This window comes from Empidonax traillii, unplaced genomic scaffold (assembly GCF_003031625.1).
Source record: "Empidonax traillii isolate 1590-97213 ecotype Southwest subspecies unplaced genomic scaffold, ASM303162v1 scaffold372:size565953, whole genome shotgun sequence".
In the NCBI taxonomy this organism is placed as follows: domain Eukaryota; kingdom Metazoa; phylum Chordata; class Aves; order Passeriformes; family Tyrannidae; genus Empidonax; species Empidonax traillii.
This window is the reverse complement of record NW_020955565.1, coordinates 206,425-225,668: the sequence shown is the minus strand read 5'-3', so window position 1 is coordinate 225,668 and position 19,244 is coordinate 206,425. Positions and strand designations below refer to the sequence as shown.

At 43.3% G+C, this 19,244-nt stretch overlaps 1 protein-coding gene across 13 annotated transcripts in view; it reads left to right on the top strand.

Annotated features, from left to right (window-relative positions):
- RC3H1 (ring finger and CCCH-type domains 1) overlaps positions 1-19,244 on the top strand; it is a 53,318-nt gene that overhangs the window by 2,004 nt on the left and 32,070 nt on the right. The window contains exon 1 of one of the 13 annotated variants that reach the window (XM_027892862.1): positions 14,527-14,618. The exons of the other annotated variants lie outside the window; for them this stretch is intronic. The gene's annotated coding sequence lies outside the window, so the exon portion shown is untranslated. Of the gene's footprint in view, positions 1-14,526; positions 14,619-19,244 lie in introns of those variants that run through there. 13 annotated transcript variants of the gene reach the window in all.

Genomic DNA, 19,244 nt, shown 5'->3' with positions numbered 1-19,244 from the left:
TCCACTAATGTAAACAGAAGCAGACGTTATCGGGCACCTTTTCTTTTCCCAACCGTAGCTCATGGCTTTGCCTTCCTGTCCCAGCAAAGGGCCTGTCACAGCAGACAGCTTGACAGGCTGCTGGGAGGGAAATTTAGAAACGCAGGTACCATCAGTACAGTCTGTTTTGACAACCAGAGGCTTGAGTGGTGAGCTTGTCAATCACTTGTGAGCAGCAGGAGCCTTAATGGAGATGAGTGGGAAGTTACTTGTGTGGTTTCTGGTGGTTTGTTGTTTGTTTTTGTGGGGTTTTTTTGTCGGCTCTGTATCCAGACTAGCTTAGTTCAAAGCAAAATATTTTAGACATTTACGATGAGGTGGTTGTATGCTGATGATTTAAAAAAACTGGTGTTCCAGTGAACAGATGAATGTGTGAATCCGGAAATTGCAGACATTAATAAGGCAGGGTTTAATTGAGGGGCATCTCGAGACACGTGTGTTTATATAAAGTGTTCCTGTGCTAAAGCAGATGAACAGAACTGAGCAGGATGCTTTTGGAAACTTCTGCTGCGATGCCAGTGATTCACCAGCAGTCTGGGTGAAAGCCATTATCAATCTTGTTGAATTAAGCATCACAGAAGCTGAGATTTAATGAGTGTGTATGTTAAAATAGTGACTTAATTTTTCACGTGTGGTTTGTAGGTGGTGGGTGATACTGATGGTGGTTACCTGTGATAATGATGGCAAAGACTAAATCCCATTTAATTAGGTTCTATATCTCATAACTAACCAGTGCTGTAAAAGGGTGTTTGATGGTACTGAGGGAATTGACCTTTCCCAGTCTGAAATATGTAATGATAGGAACAAAAATTAATTTTTTTTTTTTTTTTTATTTCCTCACCAAGAATTACAGTTTACATGCTGGATACCTGGGGAAAAAAAATGTTTCATCTGTTTAAAAGATCTTGTGTAATTGTAGCTTTCAAACAGTATGAAGTGTAAAGCTGGACTAGAAAGAAAGAACTTGCCTGCGTTTATTCTCCCAAACTTCCCAAGCATCTCAAAATAGCGGTGCAGCAGCCACTATAAGGTGTCTTTCAAGTAGGTGACCTTTATAAAACTTCTAAATTTTTTTGCAGAGCGTCCTCATTGTTTAAAATTCTCTTCCCCACTGAATCATTTTGCAGATGAAAATCTGTGTGGTTTTGTGGTGGTTCTTCCCACAGCCAGTAAATCAGGTGGTGGTGTGCTGGAGCATCCTGAGTATTACTGGCTGTTAGGCCAGGAAAACCAACGCGTCTCAAAGTGCACGAGAGATAAACCATAGGGGAATTTGTATTTTGAAGTTAATGCCCTGAACTGCACTTGGTAACGAATGGGAAACCATTTTCACGCAGAAATAAAGATCTGAGATGGCCCTGTTGTGAAAGATCATTGTATAAACATGCTGCACCAGCTGAAATTGCAGTGTGACCTTCAGGATTCCATGTAGGCTCTGTTACAGGAACGCAGCCCAGAGCCGAGGGGCTGTGATAAGTGAGAAGGAAAACCACAAATGTTTACTTACGTTATGCTGCTTTCCTTCGGGCACAGCGACTCCTGGGTGAACACCCAGCTAGGTGCAGTTCCCGTCACTGGGGGTGACCGCTTGTTGTTCTCAAGAAGCCTCTCTCGATGGTTATCGTTTGCATCGCTTTCGTTTTCTGGGTTCACGGTAAAAGTTGAGCTGGTATTGGATTTCCAAGGACCAGCTGATTTCTGACGAGGTTTCTAGTTGTGGAAAATGCGTTAACGGGCGAGAAAGTGCAAAAGTCTCATTGGCTTATTGTAAATAGATTTTTTGATATACAAATGATTTCTGGTTAGAGAACTTGAGGAAACAGCTTTCCTGTTACTGAGTGGTAGCAACAGGTTGTACTGCTATCAGCTGGAGAAGGGTGGGACTTTTGTGGTAGAAATAGCATGATTTCTGAATCGTTTGCTGTGCAAGTGTGTGGTCAGAGGCAGCACCAGCTGTGCCCTGCTCTGTGCTGGAATGTCTGGAGGGGGTGTGTTCCTGCAGGTGTGATGGGTGTCCCCCACCTCTCATTGAGATTTCTCTCTAATGCAGTGAGGAGGAAGGCAGCTACATGTGGTCTAAGGAAAATTTCAGCAGGTAGAGATGGCTTATTATGTATATCAGGGGATACACACACAAGGACCTGGATGTCCTATGCAGACTTTCACATGAAAACCTCTACCCTGCATGCTGGGTTGTGTGTTTTTTTCCCCCAGAAAATAAAGTATCTCAGGTAACCTAAGAACCACATGTAGAATAAAATCTCTCTTTATGACTTGATTGTGCAGAACAGGTAAGGGCACACACAATGTTAGCTGCGTTGTTAACATGAAGAATTCTTAGGAACGTGGAGAAAGATCTTCATATGAGAAAGGATGAGGAGGAGAGGGGAGGCAAGGCACAAAAGGATTCAATTTGTCCTCTCCTGCTATGTAGGAAATGGAGGATATGCAGTTTAACTGAAAAGTAGGGGAAGCCTGGCTGGAGGAACAGATCTTTCATTTGCCTCACGTAGTTTGTGACAGAGTTGCCATGTAATTTGATACAAAGAACACAGAAGAGAGTATTTGTGTCAGGGAATGCTGTGGTGAGCCTGGAGTTCAGTGTCACAGAAGATTGAGGGTTTATTGACAGTTATGCCTTCCAGCCATAAAGTCACTGAAAGCACCATAAGGACACGTTGTTCTTGCTGTATAGGCCCCTCTCACTGCTGGTTTCTTGCAAATCCACTTTTTTAAAGCGTTATTTCTCAGTTGCACAAATATTTGCCACTTGTGGGGTACGTGTTCTGTTAATCTGAGACAGGACTGTGCTTCAGCTACAGGACAACTGAAGGAACAAAGCCTGTGGTGTGGTTGAGTGACTCCAACGTGCTAGGCTGGCAAAATCTAGATCTTGCAGGTGGTTCCTGATTTCTTTCAGTTTGTTCCTTGTTTTAACGAGGAGAGTCAGGCTGGTCTCACCCCTCTACTGTCCCAGTTTAATAGCTGTTTTTAAAATTATCTGATTAACTACTCTTTAAAAGCAGGCTGTTAATTTTAAATTAAAAGCCGGGCATTCCAGATGTCATTATTTTGCAGGATGCTTCCGTGGTGATCAGACCCTGTGAGGATAAGCTCTGAAGGTTGAGGTATGGGTGGTTTTAAACCTGTTGTGGATAATAAAATGCTGGTTGATCAGCTGATGGAGCAGGAGTGCTTGTGACCTGATTCTAAATGTGTTCTCAGCACTTCCTCCTGAGCTCATTTCGAGCAATCCCTTCAGTTCAAACGGGGAGGAAAATGGAAGGGTTTTCAATTACAACTTTTAACTTCCCTACTGTTTTCAGAGGAGAATCTTGTCTCTTTGTTGTGCACTGGAGATCTTCAGGGACCTGCAGCTAATTATTTGTGATCAATTGTGGCAGGCAATATTGGACCCCAACTCAACTTCCCTGTGGCAAAGGAGTGAGGTTCAGGGAAGGTATTGCAAAATGAATCAATTGAAATTCATGCCAAGGGGGATGGTTTTAATTACCTACTTATTAATAAACCAGCTTCTGTGGAACACTCCCAGTGTTCAGCAGCATTTAACTTTCTCTGTGCTTTGTTTTGAGAGTAACCATTATTCATACTGACTTAGCACTCTTCACTTCTTGTAGCAATTGTGCTTGAATCGGTAACTCCCCCATGTCTAACTACAGTGACTGTAATATAAATGCCCTTCAAAAGTGAATGAAATAAAACTCTTACTGTTGACTTACCTTTCCTCTAAGTCACGTTCTTCCAGCTTGTTCTCTCCCCACCTCCATTCCTTTTGTTACCACTTTAGAATGGAAGTCCTTCAGGTACTATTTGATGTTAGAACTCTACAAACAATGAAAGTGGTAGGACTTCCTTATCCCATGTCTGTGTCTGATGGATCTGGTACTCACCCTACAGCAAGACTAAAGTGTTTTGTCCTTTGGGGTTTAGAGGCCTTTTTTTTTTTCTGTGCCAAGATGCAAGAACTGAAGGAGAGACCTTGAAATTAATGGACACTAAATTTGAAAGCAGTAGTAGAAAGTGAGTTTGATTCACTTACGTGGCGTTATGCTGCATAAACATTATGACCATTAATAACTGTGGCAGTTATGCAGGACTGATGACAATTAAATCTCACCTTTCTGTTCTCTGGGAGGCTCAGCAGAAAATGTTCTCCTGCCTTTACAAGGGAACGTTGCTAAAGAAATGTTGAAAAATCTGCTCATGCTTGTGAGTCCAGTGAAGCAGTCACTCACCTCTGTTTGGGATGTTTCACAACTCAAAATTCCTGTTTGACTTCACAAAAATCAAGCCTGGATTTTGTGCCACGGTGAAGTGCTTGCAGTGGTTTGAGGAGATAGGAAACAGCAAGGTAGTGTCCTGCTTTGCATGGGAGGGATGGAAAAAAAGAGCAGGAATTGTGGAGTGAGTCTGAGCCTCCAGCTCTATGAATGAAACATCTTCAGTTAGGGATAGTGTGAAGTATTTCTGCAGCTCTCCTAGAGCAGTGAAGTCTGTTTTACGAGGCATTGGGGCAGTGGGTTTTAGGCATGTCAGAGGGGCTTCATACCGAATGACAAAGTGCCCTAATGTAAACAACACAACTAATTAACCAGATTTAAAGATCTTGATGATTGGTTGTTTACTATCATACTGACATTGTCATTGGTCACTGCATTGATATTAATTACTGTGTGGATAGCCATTAAAATCCAGGCATTTTTGAAAGCTGGAAAATGACCAGCTCTTATTTAGCAGCTCTAAAGGACAGTAATTCTTGGTCTTACTTGCTTTGTAAAGGGAATGTGGGTTTTAGTTCAAAAAAATCGATCAGAACTGGACAAAGTGTCTCACAAATTACTAAAGCAAGTACAAAGAAACCACCACTCTGCCATGTATCTTTCCATACTTAAAATGACTTTTCTGTCAGGAATCTTTATATCTTTGCTTGCTAAAATGCATCCTTATAGGATGTTTGTTTCCTGGATCCGTGGGTGTCTCCACCTCTCCCGTTCTCTTTAAGGATCTTTCATTATCTGGTATTCCCTATTTTTCTCCTGATTGTTTTTTAATTTACCTTTGTTCTGATGTGAGCCTCTGTTCAATCCAGCCAGCTAATGCAGGTAACAGAGATGGCTTTATTGCCTCTTCATGTCATTGCTTCCTAGTTCAGACTTGCAGGATGGGTTGTTTGGGCCGTGGAGCGACCGTGGGACTCTTTGTTCTTGGACCTTACTGGGGACTATCAAAACGTCACTGCTTCCTCTACAAGTGGTGAGAGGTCAGGGAGCATTGTTCGTGGCACCCTCCCCTGTGGCCACTCTGGCTGGTGCTGTAAATTGGAAAGGAGCGGGATAAAAATAAGCTCCAGTGTCCTCCTGAAGCACACTGGGTTAGTTAAACCAGCGGCTGCGACTCAGGCTGTCCTTCCTGTTTATGAGTCATTCTCCCTTTCAGTGTGTGAAAAGGCCTCCTGTGGAATTAATTAAAAGAGAGGTCTCAGTGCTGGAAGGAACTTTAGTTAAAGCGGTGAGTTTTAATTTTAGTCTTCCTTGTTTTAACCAGGCCCCAAGGATGGAAGTGTGGACATTGTAACTTCTTCGTGAGTGATTCTTACAAGTAGGGGAAAAAAACCCGTTATTCGGGAAAATGAGAATTAAACTTTGATTGTTTGGGGCAGACCAGACTATTCAAAGAGTGTTTTGTTGCCAGCTGTTGTTGATGAGACGTGAGCTGTCAGGGTTGTCTTATGGCTAATCCATGTGTGCATTGTTAGTCTCTTGTATTTGTGTTCTGTATTAAATCATGTTGGGGCTGCCATCTGAAGATACCTCTGTGCTACCTTTTAGTGCTGTTCATCTGCTGTCTTGTACTTCACAGGGAGCCCTTTCCTGAGTTGAAGATATCTTTACTTCATGATTCCCTCTGGTTTTCTCTTCTGAACCATCTACTCCATTTTAAGGATGTATTTGTATTAAGAAGCTTCAGGGAGACTTGTTCTGCATGGATAATTGGGGTTAGTGCACAGAAAAGGTGCTCAGAGTAAGGGTTGACTGTGTTTGGAAACGCTTTGCAACGTCCCACATTTGCTTTTTTTTGTGAGAGGCTGCCTGTTGATAGCAGGCTGTGACTGGAGGTGTCTGGAATAACCGAATTGTGAGGGGGACACTGAGCATCACTGCTGGCTCTGCCCGCAGGCACAAAGGGGCTGCTGCAGTGCTTTTATTCTTGAAATAATGCAGTGCAAGGCTGTGGACAAAGCTTTCCTAAACATCTTAGCCAGAGAGCAAAAAGGCACAGCCCAGCTGGTTGCAAATCAAAATAAATTAGACTTGTACTAAATTTATCCATTTTTGCTAATTATTACCAGAGTTAAGACTTATCTTCTCTTACTGGTGCAGAGAAAATTTTGATCTCTCCTTAATGTGTGATGTTCTGTCTAATTTCTGTAGGAAGGAATAAAAATAACAAGTGTTATCAACACTGGCAAGTTGCTTTCAGGCTTTTTTTTTTTTTTAACATTTATTGCTGTACCAGGTGTAGAAATGAAGCAGTTGAGGTGTTCTGCCTTCAGTGTTGAGGTCTCTGCACTGTAGTTCATAGGAATGAAATAGCTCCCTCCTGGTTTTGTGTGATTTACATGGCTTCAGCGAGCAGTGAGATCTGTAATCAGCTTTTCTGGCCACTCCTTTCTCGGTGGAACTTCTCAGTCGGCTGTTTCTAACAAAGCAGCACACAAGGACTGGGTGGGGAAGTCTCTGGGTGTGTATCTGAGGAGGAATTACGTGCTCCCAGCCATTTTTATGTGGGTTTTCAGCTTCACGAAACCAGTTTAGAATAGAACAACTTGAGCTCTGTCCAGCTGCAGCTTGGGCACGGTGTGGGTGATTTCAGGACACAGGAAGGATTCCCCGGCACTCCGTGGGGTCGGGACTGGGGGATGTGATGGGGTGGTGGTCAATGAGGTGCAGGAGGAGAAGGGATGTGGAGTGAGCGATTACTCACGAGGTGTTCAAACAGTCACGAGCATATTTTAGGTAAAAACCTAAAGGGGAAAAAAACTGACTGACATTCCACTGTGCCTTCCTGTGAGTAATACTTGTATTCACCTGATACATGAAAATGTTCCTTGTTCTCCCCCCTGCCCCAGGAGAGGGGGGAAAGAAAGCCCTCAGTTCATTTGCCAGCTCACATGACAGTGCTCGGGAGCCTGCAGGAAGGGGAAGTGAGTGACAGCAATCCTCTCCTTCAGGCACATCTGATAATTCATTGATGTAATTTCAGCACTTGCTGTAGCTTTTGGGAAGTGGGACCAGTCAGTCACGTTAATGTGACAAGCTGCTATGTGAGTTGTCATTACAGAATGAAAATTGACAGTAAGCCCCTGGAAATCCAGAGACTGCAATATGCTAATAAATACATTTAAATACTTTGTTCTTGTCAGGTTTTGTTGTGTTAAAGAAAATAAATCCCTGTGCCATTCTGAGGGCTTCAAGAGTGCTCTTACAGCTGCCTTTGGCTTACAGATTTTGAGAATTTTCTTTTTTTGAATTGTTTGTCATTCAGCTTTAGCTCACTGTCATTGCTTTTATTCAGAAAACTGAGTGGGTAAACACAGGAATGTGTGAATTTGATACTGACTGCATGGGTGGTAATGGTTTACATGCCTGGTTTTCCCTTCCTATGCCTTATCATATTTTTGGATACCTGCTGTTTTACCGGGGGCAAATTACCAAGTGGGCAAATATTGTCTGTACAAGGCTGGCTTGTCATTTATCCTGGCTTGGTCTGCAGCAGTGATGGTGAGCTTGGCAGCCAGGTTCTATGTTCTAAGCTGTAAAAAAGAAAGCTGAAAAATGGAAGTATTTTTCTGTGTAGTCCCTGTGTGCAGTCGTAATGTCTTTTAGAGATGAAGGTATCTTTGAGGACTGGGAAGGAGAATATTGTTCTTCATGGGCTGTTTGATGCGAAGTGAGCACTAAATAAGAGAACTTTTGTTTTAAAAGACAGAACTACCTGTCTGAAGTAGAACTCTTTTTACAAGTCCTGAGCAGCAGAACTCATTAAGTTGGCACTGGATTTTAATAGGTAACTCCCAGGATTATTGTATTTTGCCCTCTTGCTTGGATGATTTTCAAGTTATGTAACTTTAAACTTTTATAACCTGGGTTATAATTCAAAACCTCTTTTCAAGAGGATGTAGGATACTCATTTTCCCAGTTGAATTCAGGCTCCTGCCAAAAATAAATATACCTCTCATCCATTACTGAGAGGAGGATCAGTGGGATATTGGAGGCTTGGATTTTTTTCTCTAATAAATGAGTATCTTGAATTTTTCCTGTTCTAAAAACAAACAAAGGCAGCAGCTTTCATTTTTGTGGTTAAGCTCGAGATGTTTGTTATTGGTTAAGAGTAGGTGTTTAATGGAAACCCTGAGACTGGAGCCTTTTGTTTCCACTCACTGAAACCACGAGTACTGTTTTTAATGATCTTGTAAAGCTGTAAAGAAAAGATGCTATTTTTATAAATCTGGAAGGTGAGACTTAACACCAAAGCTGCAAAATATTTAAGGGTGGGATTTTTTGGCTTCTAATTGAAGGTTACATGAAAAGTCTCATTCAAAAGGAGTACCTTGCCCCGGGCTATTTCTGGTCGCTGGAACTGCTCTTTTTAGCAGTGCTACAAATTGAATCACCGGCTGCCAGTAGCGTTTAAAGCAAATGAGGCTCAATTACCTTCTGAGTCAGAAGTACCTGAATTAACCTGCTTTTCAGCAACAGTTGTGTGACCTCTCCTGCTGATACTTAAAAGACTTTAAGCCCTGTGTGAGTGGTAATTTAACACCGCTTACAAGCGAGGAGCAGGTTTTTCAGTGCCGAGTAGTGTTTGGATTTTTACAACAGACCCATTAGAGGCGTGGAGAAAATCTTGAATAGTACGTTGAGTAGCTAATTTTTTATTTATGCAACTGTTAACAAGGGAGCTGAAACTCTCCAGGCTCGGTGCCATTTCTGCAACGAGCTGCCTCTTGACCTTGGATGACTCCGGAGCTGTGGTGTAGGCTGGGTTGTGTTATTAAACCCAGTTGTGTCATGGAAACAGGCAGAATAGTAATCTCTGCAATTTATGTTCTTTATCTTCATATTCCTGCTGTTGTTGCCAGCGAAGCTACTACAGCTCTCGGCAGAGGAGGATATCTGGCTTTGTTGAGTCCTGGAAGCTATTTTTGTATCCACTGTTGTAGCATTTCCAGGATTGCTTCCTTATTTGCAGCTGGGCTCTAGGAGCTGTAGGGAAACAAGAGTTAAGTGCTGCTGCAGCATTCATTTGGTCATTGCTCTAACTACAGTGAGTGAAAGGATGGGTTTGACTCTATTTGCATGACTTTCACCATTAAATGTTGGTTAAATCTAGCTGTGAAGCATTGTTTTTCTGAAACGTGCATAGTTTTTGGGTGGATTGAGTATAAAGGACCAATTCCACAGGTTGTTATTGCTCATGTTCCTTATTCCCTTTCACTTAACTCTCATCATTGCAAACTGTTGGTCTAGTCATCCTTATGTTAGGATTGCTTAAATGCATTTAAATGTCTGGTTAAAATTCTGCCAGTTCTTTAGTTAATAAAGAAATGCTTAAAAATCTGTGTTGCCCTGGTTGTGCCCAAATAAGCTGCTTATGAAACTACATCTGAAAACTTGACAGATCTGTGTTGGTGCTAAAAGATGCTGTCTTGAAGTTTCCTCCTCTGCTTCCCCCACTCTTTCCCTTATGTTTCCAGGACTGCTTGACCATTTAAGAGCTCTGAAACGTCTTTTGGAGCCTGTCAGAAGCTAATGTGGGAAGGAAAGAAATTTGGTTTTGACAGGCTTAGGTCCTTGGCATGGATAATGCAGGTCAGATCTAGAGCTGTCATGGGAGGAGTTTCTGAGAAGCAGTTCTGACTTGCCCCACTCTAAGCCACGCTTGAAACTGCTCTGAAAATGCCACATGGGTAAAGTTTCAGTATCTCTTCACTGGGGGTAGAATGCAAGTGTGAGTCTGGATGCTTGGGGTCCTCCCAGGGCTAAAATGGCTCACCCACGTTATGAGCTTGTGGTAGGCAGTGTCATCTGCTGTGTTAAGAGAGACCTGTGCTCTTGCTGCAGTGCTGTGGAGCATCACACTTGGAGGTGGTGGCTGTGATTGGCTTTGTTTACACTTTGGGTGTTTTCACAGAACCCCAAAATATTTGAGTCAGGCTGGAAGGGACCACGGTGGCTCATCCGGTCCCACCTTCCTGCCCCAGCAGGGTTATCCCAGAGCACATGGAACAGGATTGTGTCCAAACAGCTCTGGAATATCTCCAGTGAGGGAGACTCCACACCCCCTCTGGTCTCAGCACTGCACAGCAAAGTTCTTCCTCGTGTCCCGGTGGAACTTCCTGGGCATCAGTTCCTGCCCATGGCTTCTTGTCCCATTGCTGGGCTCCCCAAGCAGAACCTGGGCCATCCTCTGACACCCTCCCTTTGGATACCAACATACATTGAGATCTCCTCTCAGTGTCTCTTCTCAAGGCTGAGCAGCCCCAGCTCCCTCAGCCTTTCCTGCTCCCAGAGATGCTCCATCCCTTCAGCATCCTCACAGCCTCCCCTGGACCTGCTCCAGGAGCTCTGTGACCCTCCCGTCCTGAGGAGCCAGAGCTGGTCCCAGCGCTGCAGATGTGCCTCACAGGGCCGACAGAGGGGCAGGATCCCCTCCCTGACCTGCTGGCAGAGCTCTTCCTGATGCACCCCACGATCCCACCGGCGTCCTTGGACACAAGGACACTTGTTTCACTCATCTTTTAACGATTTTCTTAGCTCTAGACAGGATGAGAGCAGCTGGACTTCGCTGGGATGGGGGAGAGAAAAGAGGAAAACCTGGATTATCTTCTATAGCAGCTCCCCAGTGCCTGCCTGCACTCTCTGGAAGTGGTTGGTTCCACTGCAGTGCTGAGCACAGCAGCATTTTCCTGTTTGCAAATGGGCATCTTTTGTCTGAACCTGCTGGGGCCATACAGCTTCTTACAGTGCAGAAATGAGACCACAGGGGTGACTGAACAGGGCCCTGAAGTAGAGGAGCTGAATTCTTGAAGCTGATCTAGTTTAATAATCCTGTCTCAAAACCTTTGAGTGAATGGTGAAACAGAATTATAACATAATAATTATGATAGAATCACAATAAGGCTCGGGGGTGAAAAACTTCCTTTGTCATTGTGGACTCCTGGTATGATAAAATGTCTGTGCCACCAAACCAGGTGCTCCGTTGCCTTTTGTAATAACACTGCAATAGGGTAGAGATTGTTTTGTACACAGCACAGAACAAGATAACCTTCCTTGGGATTACAATATGTTTAAAATGAACTCATGAATTAAACAGGCAGACAAGCAACTACATCGGTAGTTTTGTTTAAAAATTCATTAGTTTTTGCTGGTCTTGGATGGCTTTCTGTTTTTATTAAAAGATCTTTTGATGTTTAAGTGCAGTCTTCCAAAATAAATTGCTTTGAAGGTAAATAGAATAACTGAAGCTTTATTAGAGACTGCTTATGTAAACAGTTATGAACATGAAGCTCTGACATCTATTTTGAAAATGGGGGCAGTGTCTGAGTGACAAGAAAACCTCCTCCAAATCAGAGGAATTAAAAGGGAAGGGGGGAAAATCCCACTATAAAGAAGTTCTGAGACAAAATGGGCACTGAAAATACCTGTTTTGTGAGCACTTGTGGAGTTCTCTATAGAATTGGATTTTACTCTTACCTTTTACACTTTCGTAACTCCTTGAAAAAGAAGCTTCCTCTTGCCTGCGCTGGGCAGTAGCATTTATATTCACTTAACACTGCTCTTACAGTGTATTCCAGCATTTCCTTGCTATCGCACCTGGAATTTTCGACACAGGAGGTTTGGGCTTTTGAAATCTGCCAGGTAGTTTGAAAACAAACAGGAACATGTTTAGGAGAATGCAAAGTGTAATGCGAACTCTTGAACAGAACAGGAAGGAGGCAGGGAGGGAGTTCAGGCTCTTACCGGGTTCTTACCTTGTAAATTTATCCAGTAAATATTTTCAGTGATATTTTCACAACACACTACAAAACCCCCCAATTTCTGGATTATTTTTTCTTTTCAGAGAGAGTATTTATTTTACAAAAGTTTACTGGGGAGAGGGTGTGTGGGATAAGTAGTAAAGGTTGTACTGGAGGTGGAGAGCTTTCTGAGAGGTTTTCTGAGCAGTGTTTCCAGCCAGACTCTGGCCGTGCCCTGCTCTGTCCCACTATCTGTCGCTGCAGCACTGCTGTTATTGTAGCCCAGTGTCACCCCCACCAGGGCACAGTTATTGCTGCTGAGTCAGCTCCTGGAGAGCGTGGGTGGCAAGCAGCACTTTGTACCTTTTTGTTAGGTTGTTTCTTTAATGCTCTTTCATTGAATTGTGCTGGGTCTGAAATGATTCATGTCTACAAAATTATAAAAGGCATTGCAGTGGCTACAAGACCTTCCCCCCTCCGCTTCCTTAGTTGACTTTGTATCTACCAGATGCCTTTAGTAGGAGTTATCAGGTAACTGTAGTTTATCTCTGCTTGGAAAAGAACGCTGCTGGCCTTGGTGATTTCCATCTGTAATAAGGTTTCTCACTAGCAGATGCCAATCTTGCTATGGCTGTGATGCATCAGATCACTAAAGGGCATATGGAACATAAGTTTGCAGTCCCCAGAGCTCTACCCACTTCCCAGTGCTTTCTCTTCCTGAAGTCTGCTACTTGGAGTTTTATTTCAGGTGAGCTGTTTGTGTGGCTGATTGTTTGCCTTGTTTCAGATAAAACGAGGTATTGGGTGTGTAATTGCTGTCCACCCACATTTCTGCCTACCTGTGTTTATTAATAAAGATCTATGTTTAGAGCTTCAACCGGGACAACTGCAACCAGTTCAGCTGGAATATCTTAGAAAGGAATGAGTGAGGAAGAGCAGTGACTCCTCTAGCTGGCAGCAGTAGGTAATGTGTGTCTGTACCCTTGAATCTGATGACTTTTACAAGCTTGTCCTCTCTATCTTTACCGTGGCTTCTTTGAAACCTGTCTGCTCTGGGAAAAGCAAATTGTTTGGTTGCCTCCTTGACAGCAGAATTGAGAGCCCTTTGAGGATCTGACCAGTTGAACCTGTGTTCTGAAAACTGCTGTGGATATTTGGAATGCCTTCTGCCTTTCTTCTGTTCATCTGTTTGGCTTTTCATCAGTTTTTTTTTTAATCCTGGTTGAATCCATGTGTTAATGTCATAGTCATTTGCATTGACAAATGTAAGAACCCTTAACTTGAAATGAAAGGAAGTGTTGTAGAGGTGCTTGTCAGCTATTAACTCCCTGGATTTAATCACCTGTGGGCTGGGCCATCATGATTGGTAGAAGGAATAGGTGATAGATAACAAAACCATTCACTAGTAAGTGTTGGTTGTTCCTCTTTCTTTTAAATAAGCTGTAAGGGTTGTATAATATCAACCAGAAATGATGAAGTCAGTCCTTTATCTTCCCTGAAAATTTACTGTTTGATCCACGTGCAGGTTTTATGTTCTGGAGGGTATGAGCAGGAAGTTTAGGCTTCTTCCACACATGCATGTGTAGAGCAATGTATGTGTGTATTTTAGTTTATGTATATATTTTAATGTTCACGACCCTTGTGGTGCAAGACCAGTGACTGCATGTTGGGTGAGAATAAGAGGTCAAGAAAATTATATATTTGGTTTCAAAAATCATATATGAGGTTTCATTCCGTGTTTTTTCAGTGAAACACTGGATAAATAACTTTATTCAACAGTCTTCTGTTGTGCAGTAAGACATGAGCTCTTGCCTCACAGGATGTTGTGGAGCTTGAATCATTGTAAATTGCTTTTAGAGCCCCTGTTGGAGAAGTACTGAGGTAGAGTTGTGATGTTGGTAGTTTGGTTGTTTGTTTTCCTCACCTTGTTACAAGGCAGGAAATTTCAAATAAGGAATAACATCTTGTCCTTAGCTGGCCCCATTTTCATAACATACTTCACAGACTACCAAGGAAGACTTTTGCATGAAATTAAGTAAACTTCCTTTGTTTTTTGCTGTCAAAATAAAAATTACTGAGAAGAAAAGCAAGTAGATCTTGAATCAGATTTAACTGAGCTTCATTGACTTAGGAACAGAATTTTGATGGTGTTAACGATTCTTTTTCTGTCTAACAACAATCTAACGATTGTTTTTCTGTCTCTTCAAAAAAAGAGGAAAAAAAAAAAGATGACTTGTCCAGGCAGTGCATCCCACGGGTGTCTGTGTAGCTGCGAGGGAAGGGTGGGAAGATGTGTCACACAGGGAGCTGCAGGTTTGGGTGCTGGGTGGGAATGTTGTGTTGGAGCTCGGCTCTGGGCGGTGCTGGGAGCAGGACAGGCATGCGCCGGGCAGGAATGAGGAAGTGAAGCGCTCGCTGCCACTCGGGGTGTGCACAGACCTTTCAGAGAGCAAACAGGAGGGGAAAGGAACCCGCGATCGGTCACAAATACTCCTCTGGGCTTATCGTATGTGTTGTTCATGGAGCTGCCCAGGCAGAGGTAAGAAGGTTTTTTTTTTTTTCTTTTACCCACTCTTCTCTGATCAGGCCTGGACTTCCCCTCTCTTTGGTTTTATTTCAGAGTTTTTTCTGTGGAACTGGATGTGGAAAACACAGCAAGTGTGATTTATCCCTTTCTGTGAACTGTGAAGTTGGCAGTACAGTGTGTTTATATAACAACCCATTACTTTTGGCTGGGCAGGGTTTCCCATGGGTTGTCAGGTCAGTTTTTCCCTAAAATTAAATTCAGGACTTTTTCAAGTCGGGGGAAAGAAGAAAGCTACTTAATTGTCCTCAGTAATGCTGTTGATTACAACGAACACACCGGAGTAGAAAACAGAAAGGTTGTTTGAAACACTGGCAGCAATCTGTCTGTTTGGCACTGGGCACGCATGGAGAGGTTTCAGCTGGTGCCTAGAGCTGGTGTGGGTCTGTGGTGATCCTATGAGTTGGGGATTGTTTTACGGTTGTCTGTTAATTTAATTTAGGCTGCTGATCTATTTTTAATCTCAGAGTGTCAGAGGGGTTTTGAAATAGTTAATGTGTCACAGAACCAGTCTCACAGGAGAGAGAACTGCATGTGGTTGCTTCTTAGAAATGTGCAAGTTCCTACCAAGGAGTAAGAGTCTTGAAAAGAATTAATGAAATGGTGTTTTCTTTATTAGATTAAATAATAGATTAGCCAAGAGCTGTATTTGCGTGAGCAGATCGGTTGGCAGGCCTGAGTTTGTTTTGGCACCGAGGAGCTGCTGTAGTGTTAAGCTTAGCACTAAATAGGCTTTACTTGTGTTCACTGGTAACTGCAACAGGAAGCTCTGCTTGGTTTAGCTCTGAGTAAGACTCAGCAAAAATGAAACGGCTTCAGGACTAAAAGAACAGCAGACAATAAAAACGATTATTCAGACTTTTGGTCAAGAAGGCAGTGACGCTGCTCAGAGAAGAAAAGCCGAACGAAATGCCGTGGGGAATAAGTCAAAGCCAGGAACAGGTAACGCTCTGGTTCCCTCTGAAAGGGCAGAGGCTGAGCCGAGGGTGCCCCTGAGGTGTGCTGAGTCATCTGCATCGACTGGGCATGACTTACCGGGGCTGCTGGGGAGAGCAGGGAGGGCTCTGCACTGACAGGGCAGCACGTGATGGGGCTGTGCCCGGTGCCGTGTTGGTGAGAGAACCCAAACCCGGGCAGGGCTGGCACCTGCCCCGAGGGACTCCTCACACCTCACACGGACAGGATATTTAACTGGGAGCACGGGAGTTTTCCTCTCTGTCATCCTGGGCGAAACTTGATGCCAGTGGATGTCGGTACAAAGTGTTCTGCATTTTACAAACAGCTTTTTGTCACGAGTTGAATCTGCAAAGCTCTCCCTGGCGACGTGTGGAAGGCTCTGGTGGCCGCAGACATAACAAACACACCGTGGACAGGAGGCTGCGTTCCCCCTCTGCACTGTAGAGTAAGGAATGGGATCAAGCGTTGGGAAGCTGTCCTGGTGGTTTATGGAATGATCCTGCCTTTCTCTGAAGCGCTGGCAGGGTCCCAGAGGAGACGGGTCACTGATCTGATTACAGCGTGACATTTCCAGTCTTGGTGGAAGGATGCAATTTCAAGGATTTTTGGGGGGCTGGGAGGCCCAGAAAAGAGCAGGAATTTTTCCAGGTGATTCTGGCTGTGGATAAAACAGCTTATGCAGCGCTAAGCAGGAGGACAGGGCTTGCATACTGGTATTTTATGTTTTCATACTCAGAAATCACAAAATCAGTCTGTCTCTGGTCTAATGTAGTAGTCTGTGTCCTGGAGTATCTTCATGTTTAATTACACCTTTGTGTTTTCCAGTTTATGTACTGTGATGTGCCTTTTTAGTTCTGTGTTTTCTTGGGGTTTGACATATCTTTATTTTCTCCAGTCACCCACAAAGAAGTGTGTGTAGTTACATGTTTAAAGCATTAGAAGCTATCAGGTGTGACATAGTGAGTTGAGGTGGGTTAAAAATGTCATAATATTTTGGGAAGTGGGGCCTTATTTAAATGGTTATATCTTTTATAAATGTTTGCATTCCTTGCATTTTTCTGGCCTCTGGCATAATGCTGGAGAGAAACATTTTTAGAAACAAACGAACTGTACCATGAAAGTGAATCTGCTTTTCCTACCTTATCTGTACAGGGAAGTGTTCTCCTTCTGTGGTTGATGATGGTTCTAACAGCTGGCTGTGGTAATGAAACTGTCTTGTTTCCACTGTTTGATTGCCATCTCTAATGTCTCCTGTTTAAAGGAGCTCTTTGAAGTTACAGACTGTTTTTTTTTCCCCAGTTATTTCCAAGGTCGTGGCAAGTCCCAAGCCTTGTGACAAGGCACACACCTTTGCCAGCCTTCACTTTTAATGTGTCTACCCCATCTGGGTGCTCTGTGCCTGGGAGAATTTTATGTTGTATCTCAGCACTTGGCTCTGCTCCCTCGTGTGAAGGTTGAGGATCCAGCAGGAAAGCAGGACCATATATGTGGAAAGCTGTGGCAGCAGCAGGGCTTGGGTTGGTGCCAGCCTGAGTTGCCTGCGGCTGGAGAATCCTCAGTCCCTGTGATGCCATTCCTGCCTTCCATGGGAGCAGAGGAATTCCACAGTTCTGTGCTGATCTGCCGGGGAGATTTATTAGCAGTGCAGGGTTTGTTGCTCCAACAGCTCTCCTTTTCTCCTGTGGGGAAGAGGTTGGCTGTATCCTGCCACTTAGCCATCTGCTCCAGCAGCAGGCTGTGCTGGAGTAGTGACTTCCCGAGGCTTCTCCCAGCCCTGTGCTCTGTTGTCAGTGCTGTTTGTGGCCTTCCTTTGCCAGGGAGGCACCAGGACACATCCACAGAGACCGTGGAGTCTCTGACAGCTCTGATTATGTGTAAGCTTTGCTTCCCTTGTTCCCTCCAAGCCTTTTGAGACCTGCCTTGAGGTGGGATCAGGGATGCCACTAATTACTCCCTCCCTCCCTCGACTCCCCAGACTTCTCTTTCAATTTGATTTTGTAAATAAATATGACCCATTTCATTATACCAGAGCTGCAGGTAGGAACAGCATGTCTCTGTTTACTGGGGTTTTTAAATTAGTGAACTCATATTAAGGTTGTGCTTAACTCCTTTGTTCCAGATCAGAGCCTGGGATGGTGGAGTCTCCATGTCCACGTCTGCCTTATATTCCTGATGGTACAGCTTCCTATTAGCTGCTGCTTTTAAATCTCCTCAGTTAGCAAGAAACTGTTCTTAATGCTTGGATAACAATCTGTGTTTCACATAGGCTGTTCAGTTCATTTCTGAATGGCAGATGAGCCTGGGAAATTGTTGGTAGATATTCTAATAGCAGTGTGGCCTAAAGGAAGCAATATGATTCAGCTCTCAGGTTTTGAACCTCAGGTGCTATTTCATAACACCAGATTTATCAAGCTGTGTTCTGCTCTCTGCAGAAGGACTTGGGTGAAGTTTCCAGGTAATTTCTCTTGCGGATTTGGTTTACAAAGAGTGATTCTGGCTTGAAAGTTTACTTGAAATATAAGGGAGCAAGAGAAAGCTTGGAAATAAATTTCCTGGATGTTTTAGTGAGTTAGTTCAGTGAAATAATTGTATGAAAGATTTCACCTGGGTTATGGGGATACAAGTAAGGGAAATGATCTGCCTGCCTGCTGACAAGATGAAAAAAATGACTGCTTGGCTATTAAAGAGGTGATTTGGAGGGGGAGCCCTGAACAACCTTGACATCTCTGGTTGTGCAATGGTGGGGGGGGGTTAACCACATGCAGTGCCTCTCCTTGGACCACTCTGCCTGGGGAATATTGATCTCTTATTGATCCCTTTTTGGCTGGGCCCCAGGGCCTCTGGGGTTGTACACTGTCTTTTGAAGAGAGAAGTGATTTTTTGTGGTTTTTTTTTCATAGAATCATGAAGTATCCTGAGCTGGAAGGGACACACATGGATCATCTGAGTCCAAGTCCTTTTCATTAGGTTTAAAACTAAGCTTTAATGTTTGATGAAACATGGCTAAAAACTTAACCAGTAACTCTTTGTTGTTTGCCTTGGCAAAATGGTGTTAATGGTGAACAACATTGCACTAAATTCTTGAAAGAATGCCTGAGGCTTTTCAGTCTCTGTTTTAGCATTAGTTTTTTTTTTTTTTATGCTGTTTTAAAACGCTTTGATTCTCAATTGCACAAGTCCTAATATGAAGTTCCTCTCTTTGCCTTTAGAATTGAGATTTTAATTGAAATTGTGAGGTGGTTTTTTAAGCTAAGATTTGATGAAAGGTTGCTCTTTTGCTTGTGTGAGAATTTTCTATCAGAACAGATATTAGCAAGCAAGTGCACACTCAGGGGTTTGAAAGTGAAGCCAGTGGTGTGTGGGAAAGAGAAACTGCCACATCTGAGTGGTTGAGGTGGGGTTTTTGTTGGTGTTTAGATGCTAGATTTAGAAAAATTGGTTGTAAATCATTGTCCTGCCTTCTCTTTATTTTTTTTCCAACTCCACTGATGATAGAAAGTAGACCAGACATCAGAAATTATTTTATTACCAGTTTCCTTTTGATAATGATTGTTTTCATCCCCCTTCATCCATTTGTTCTTTTATTTCTCCTCACATGAGTTCTGCCTCTTTTTTTTTTTTTTT